General features: G+C 44.6%; 1 protein-coding gene across 2 annotated transcripts in view; it reads left to right on the top strand.

The window, feature by feature from the left end:
* The first annotated feature begins 1426 nt into the window (after positions 1-1426).
* LOC138488301 (aldehyde dehydrogenase family 3 member A2-like) overlaps positions 1427-6342 on the top strand; it is an 822258-nt gene continuing 817342 nt past the window's right edge. For both annotated transcript variants that reach the window (XM_069615183.1, XM_069615182.1), the window contains exon 1: positions 1427-1562. The gene's annotated coding sequence lies outside the window, so the exon portion shown is untranslated. The remainder of the gene's footprint in view (positions 1563-6342) is intronic.

Here is a 6342-nt window from a genome sequence, read left to right as displayed (position 1 = left end):
GAATTTTGTTATATATGGTTTGGGGTTACTTGGCTGCAGTGATTCATTGACAGTGCACCTGTCTTTGAAGAAAGACCATGCAGAGGAACAGGGGTTTGAATACCGCTGTGAAATAAATTAAGATACCGGCCTGCCCGCTCAAGAGCCTAATGCACTGCCAGTCTGCAGCTTTGTTTGAGTGCTGCATATGGTGTTAGTGATACCTTCACTGTAGGTGTGCCATAACCTGCACGGTGGCAGGCTTTGTCTGTGTTCTGCTGTGAGGTTGCCTCCTCGTGTATTGCTGGTTGCCACTCCCTGCAAGGGTGAGCAGTTTGAGGTACACTTGCTCAGTGTATTCCTCAGTTAAAGTCGGCAACTTTGTTTGAGTGCTGCATATGGCCTTGGTGATTACCTTCACTGTAGGTGTGCCATAACCTGCTCGGTGGCAGGCTTTGCCTGTGTTCTACTACGAGGTTGTCCCTCGTGTACTGCTGGTTGCCACCCCCTGCTAGGGTTAGCAGTTTGAGGTACACTTGCTCAGTGTACTCTTTTGCTTAACAATATTTTAAGCTGTGCGCAGAAGCACATTAACATTCCTGCTGCCAGTAGCCTGAATGGCTCAGTAAGCAACAGTAATTACAAACATTGGATCCAACTAGTTTTCTTAGAGCAATTTTTCAAGGAAATTGTGTAGTCTTCATAAGCTCCAATTGTGCACTGTGATAACAATTAACTACGCCCACCTCAAGCTCCACCTCCTTGACCCACCCATCTAGGAGCCTGTGTCAGGTGCGGCCCATGGCCTCGTTGCCTTAAATCTGCCACTGTAAAGGCATAGCTCTCAACCATTTGTGTTGCAAAGGCGGATGAAAGCACGCGATTTTGTTTTTTGGCGGGTGAGACGCCCATGAAAGGGCGTGCAGGAAGCTTGGCGGGTGAGTCCGCCCTTTACAATACAGGTGACACCTGCCAAAAGCGTGTGAGTTGAGAACTATGTAAAGGGTGTGTCCCCTAGAGGGCTAATTAGTGCGAATGTCAGGATCACTTTTTGAGGACTGCCTGGACTCCACCCCGGCACACTTAATCCTGCAGGGCATAATTGAGTTCGTCACATTAACTCCACCCATTCCACTGCACCGAACACATCCCCAAACACCTCCCTCTGAGAACGGGTAACTGGCCACAAGAAAACAAGTATTCCGTCGTGGTGCACATAACGACACATCCCAAAATGTAAAGCGACAGCAAATTCGACGCTGCGCTTTCTGTATCGCCAGTGGTATGCACCCTCGCTCTTGGATGCTCCGACGTTCAAAGCCACCGCAGCTCGTACAATGTTCACTCGTTGATGAAGGGCATAGAACAAGTTAAAGCGAGGAGTTAGCGTAGACCACATCAGTGCATGACTCGGACGTAACGTGCATCTCACGTGATGAGGCGAAGGCGGGACTTTGCTCGTGTCCATTTCTCAGAGGGGATGGGCATTGGGCAGTTAGACAGGCACTGCACTATCTGGACTCACTGACACTCAAGCGTTGGCTGCACATCGGTTGCTTATTAATTCCGGAACTCTCGTACAGGTGGGTTACTTTCCGTCATTCATATGTGTCCAAAAATGTTTTTGTTGTGTACGGGCCAGGTTTTGGGCGTACTGGTTTCTTTTTCTGAAGTGATAAGGCACCCTTTTTTGCTGAAAACCTTACGGGGAGAGTGACTTTTAGCCTCCCGGCTATTGCTCTGTTGTGTAATTACGCTGTCAGGTGACTGACGGGCACGAGATTTGTTTTAAAGCATTTTAGTCGGGTTCTTTAGATTAATTACTTCAGTTGAAAAGACTACGAAACCGAGAATACATTGTCGTCCTGCAAGAAGCCTCGGTGCTCAATATATGTGGCCGAGGTGACATTGACTCCTCTGCTACTGACAATGAAAATGATAAACTATTCGGCAATACTATTGCCACAGTAGAATCTTGAAAGGATGTGAAAAGACACCATTTTTTTGGTTTATGCCCCAGTTTTTACGTTCAAGTTTCTATTCATTTTTTATTTATTTAACGTGATTTTATGGTTACACATTTGAAAACCATCACACATTTTCACTTCACATGAATAAAAAAGGAAATTAAAACTAAATGCAGTACAAAGCCATACCTGCCAACATTCTGTGGCCAAAAAGATGTAGGATTTTTCAAGTTTCAAAAACCATACTTTGCATAACAATACACATTTGTTCCTGCAGTGCAAGATGAATAACTGAACAACATGGAGACTGATAACCTCCTCAGTCTGATATGCAGATGCTGTGCAATGGTGGTGCGCTCTGCTACTTGGCTTCACTGGTGGTTCACCTAAGGGCTGTCCCGCCCAGAGTGCGGGGCAGAGTCATGTAGCTGTCAGGTCACTGGATTGGTCTGAGCTCATAACTCAAAGTAATCACTTACCTGCCCACCGCGCAGAGAGACTAACTAATGTGGTGCATGCTTTGTTCTGGAGCCTGCCTTAGTCACATACATTACCAGCCCCTGTAAAAAGCAGTAGGATCTGTCGCCCAAATCTGTAGGCGGTAGGACTGCTTAAAAAGCAGTAGCCCTCTGCCTAAATCAGTAGGGTTGGCAAGTGTGCAAAGATGTGATGATTTCATCTAGTTTGCTCCTGCAACCTGTCCCTTTATGATAATAGTTTTATAATGTGGCAATTCAAATGATTGATCTGCTCCAATGCATGTCAAATACAAATATGTTTGATCTACATAAATTGAAATGCAAAGCTAGACACCTTACTTTGAGACGGTGCCATTATGTATGAACAAGCATCACTACTTTATGATAGTTTACTGCACGCATATCGTTATTTTCCCAGAAGCATAGTTCACTTCTGGACATAATGTAGTAGCACATGTACTGTCAGTATCGCGCGACTAAATACAGACACGTATGAAGTTTTTGCAACGTGGAAGTTTATCAATGACTCGGTAGACGTGGGTTCGGCTGTTTTTACATATTTTTACTTTGGCTTCTCTCTCCGCAGAGACAACCTGTCTTCATACACACTTAAAAGGAAAAATTGGTAAGGTCAATAGGTCAGCCTTTTTTAATTGCTAGTGGCTGAACATGGTTATTTTGTGTACATGGAAGTGTGAGTAGTCTTGTTCTGTTGGTGGTTGGATGAGTAGGGTGAACATGGTTGGATTATAGAGTGGATGGATGTATTATAAGGTTAAACAGTGTTAAGGTAGATTTTCATTTTTATGTATAATCTTTGCACCTTTTGCTGGACTACTAGATTTTTGGTCTGTTCCCTGGAGTGAGTGGGACCCTTGTTCCACACTCGCTCATTCTTTTACCCACTTTTATTTGGGATACTTTGTATTCGTGTTTATACCTATATTATTTAAATAAAAAAGAAATCTTGAATTTATACTTTTCTCCAAGTTTTATGACCTATGACTTTTGCATCACAGAGCAGTCTCTGTGCAGTGTTGCAGGGAGCCCTTTGGGCTTCGCTTTTTATTTTCTGTTGTAAGTGGATATTTTTATCCTACACATATTTTCCATTTGTGAGATCTGCACACCACACCTTTTATGCTGTGTCCCCTTTCTCACTGCTCCTGTAACTTTTTGTTTACAGCAAAGCAAACCTGAATGGCTTGTGGCAGTGGTTTTATCCTACCTAGTTGTGCAATTTTTATTTCCAGGCTGTACTCACAGCTGCGGTAATGCACAGAAGGGTTGACCCAAAATGGGTATCTGCATTATTTTTTTTACCATTTCGTGTTTACAGGTTCCTTCTTGGTCCTTTGGCCTTGCTGGGTGGGGAGGTCCTGGTTTGACTTCGGCGGTAATCCTTTGTGAAGCCCACCAGGGCTCAAGCTTGTCTGTGAGGACAGGAAACGGGAGAGGACTCTGAAACTCTGCTGTTCTTTGTCTTCTGGTGTGCCTGCCTGGAACCAGTTCCAACTGGGGGGCTGGCTGTCCCGAAAAGTATTGTGTGTTCTAGTACTTAGCTTTAACTTAGTGTCTATCTATATTTATATAAGTGAAGATGTGTGGGTGGCTGGCTTTGTGGCAAAGCGTTGTTCCTTATACAAATCCTCACTGTTTCACCAATGTACACCAAATTTTGCATAGTTACCTGTTGGGACCCTCCGGACAATACTGGCTACATGACAATTGGACACCCCACCCCTTTCCCTGTATTCCAGCACCTTACCACATGAAACGGTTGCTTGAAATCAGCAAAACATTAGTGTTAGGGAGAATTCTCAGAAATGTGCTAATTCCTCTCTACCTTAGAGACTCCCAGCAACTTTGCTGGATTTTAGGACTTTTAATTTTTAAACTGGAGAGAGTGAGACCCTAGGCATTATCTTTTACATTGTGTAACACAGCACCTTCAGTGCAGTAGCACAGGGAAGTCTTCAAGACTTCCCAAGGTTTAAATACCTTCTCTTGGATAAACTGTTTCCAAGAGCAGTAAAGTGAAATTTACTTTACTTACATTTATTACTTTCTAGACCAAGCACACACCATCTTACAATGGAGGTGCTGGTGGGTTGTTTAGTATCCCCTTTGTCTAGCTTCTCATGTAACAATTTTATGTTACCTTTTCCTCGATGAATGGCTGGTGGCAGTGGTTTACTTTTATCTACCTTGGTGTGCTTTTACCACAGGCTGCATTCCCAGTTGCAGTAAAGCACCCAAGGGTGTAATTTTTGTCAAAATGGCCCCAGCCTTCTTTTTTCTCCTTTTCTTTGTGGAAAGGTCCTTCTTGAGATTTACTCTGCGTGCCAAACCAGGTTTGGTCTCTTTATTTGTTTTGTCTTTGGAGGGATTCACGAGTGAAGCCCGCCTCTGGCTCCAGGGTGTCTGGCAGGAGCAGGAAGCGAGGGAGGTGCCTGAAACTCCCTTTGCTTAATCTCCTAGGAGACAGGAATGCATTCTTTGGTGATTGGCCGGCTGGCTGTCCGACAAGGACAGCCACCCTGTTGGGTGACTGACAGCTCGGCTGGAGTGAATGGGTGAAAGGAAGGCAGAGTCGACCACTGGACGAAGGAATCCGAAGAACTTGGAAGAGACGTCTGCTGCAACTCCTGGACCGTTGATTTGCCTGGTGAAGCCCTGCTGCTGTGCTGAAGCTCCAAATTCATATCGATGGGGAAGCCTTTCAAGGACGACTTCTCCCTTGAGTTGGTGGGACCAATCAACTCAAAAGTAAGCCACCTGGACATCATCTCGAAGCTGGTTGAATTTCCGCTGTTGGAACTGAATAGCCAGGGAGAGGAACGCCAGATCATGTGCGTTGCTTTTAAGCTGGCCAAGAGCTCGAGGAAGCTCCTCCGGACTCCAGGAAGCAGGACTGACCGAGCCTGAGCGACCTCAACGGAGTGCTGGACCTCAGATACAAGAAAAGCCCACCTCGGCAGCCAGGAACCACAGTGTTGCTATTTGCACTAGACGCAAGGAGCTGAAACACCGAAGTGCCACTTGTTTGAAGATTGCCGGTTGCGGTCAGTGACCGTCCCATTGCAGTGCAGGAGTCCCGAGAAGTCCTTCCTCTTGTCCCCAGGACTGAGGCACAGGAACGCCAAGATCTGCAGCGCTGCACAGGAACAGAAGCCATCGGCCGCACTTTCCTTCAACCTAAAGGTACTGTACAGTCTAAGAGAACTTACCTCTTGTGCCACCTTGCTTGATCTCAGTTGAGAGTTGTCTCGGTTGCCCTTGTAGAGTTGCTTGCATCTTCTACTACTCGCAGGCCTAACAGTTTGTGACCCTACATTTGATTCTTGAAACACTTGTGTATAGGCGCGTTACAAATGCCATATCATATCATATCATATCATTCTACTTTTGCTACAAAGATTTCCAAAACATTGTGCAAGACTTTTACTTGCAAGAAGTGCTTCAGTTCACCTTGACTTTTGCTAACTTAACATTGGCTGGCCTGGCTCCCCAATTGACTCTTCTCTCCCCTACTTCTGTGTTTTTGCCTTCCTTTGCATTTTCTTTTTTTTTAGTACTTACCTGTTTAAGAATAATTGTGTGCATATTTGTCTTTTTCTGAAACCTATTTTCTTTGATACTCCTCAGGTATATTCTAAATGCAACAGTGATATATTAATGTCCACAAGTCCCTAGCTATTGAAGTCACCTGAGGGTGTAGGCAGTGACCTGAGGGTGTAGGCAATGTCTAGGAACCATCCCAAATGGGTATTTGCTGATTTAGAAAACTAAGTGTGTGTTTTTTAAGTGTATTTGTTTGTTGCTTTATATTGCTTTCTTCTGAAGAAGGCTTATTCAAACTGACTGTTAAATTAATAATTGTTTAATCAAGAAACCTTGTGTGTAAGAGTTTATTT

This window comes from Ambystoma mexicanum, chromosome 9 (assembly GCF_040938575.1).
Source record: "Ambystoma mexicanum isolate Mex_15411 chromosome 9, UKY_AmexF1_1, whole genome shotgun sequence".
In the NCBI taxonomy this organism is placed as follows: Eukaryota; Metazoa; Chordata; class Amphibia; order Caudata; family Ambystomatidae; genus Ambystoma; species Ambystoma mexicanum.
The sequence above is the reverse complement of the archived record's forward strand: the minus strand, read 5'-3'. Positions and strand labels throughout refer to the sequence as shown.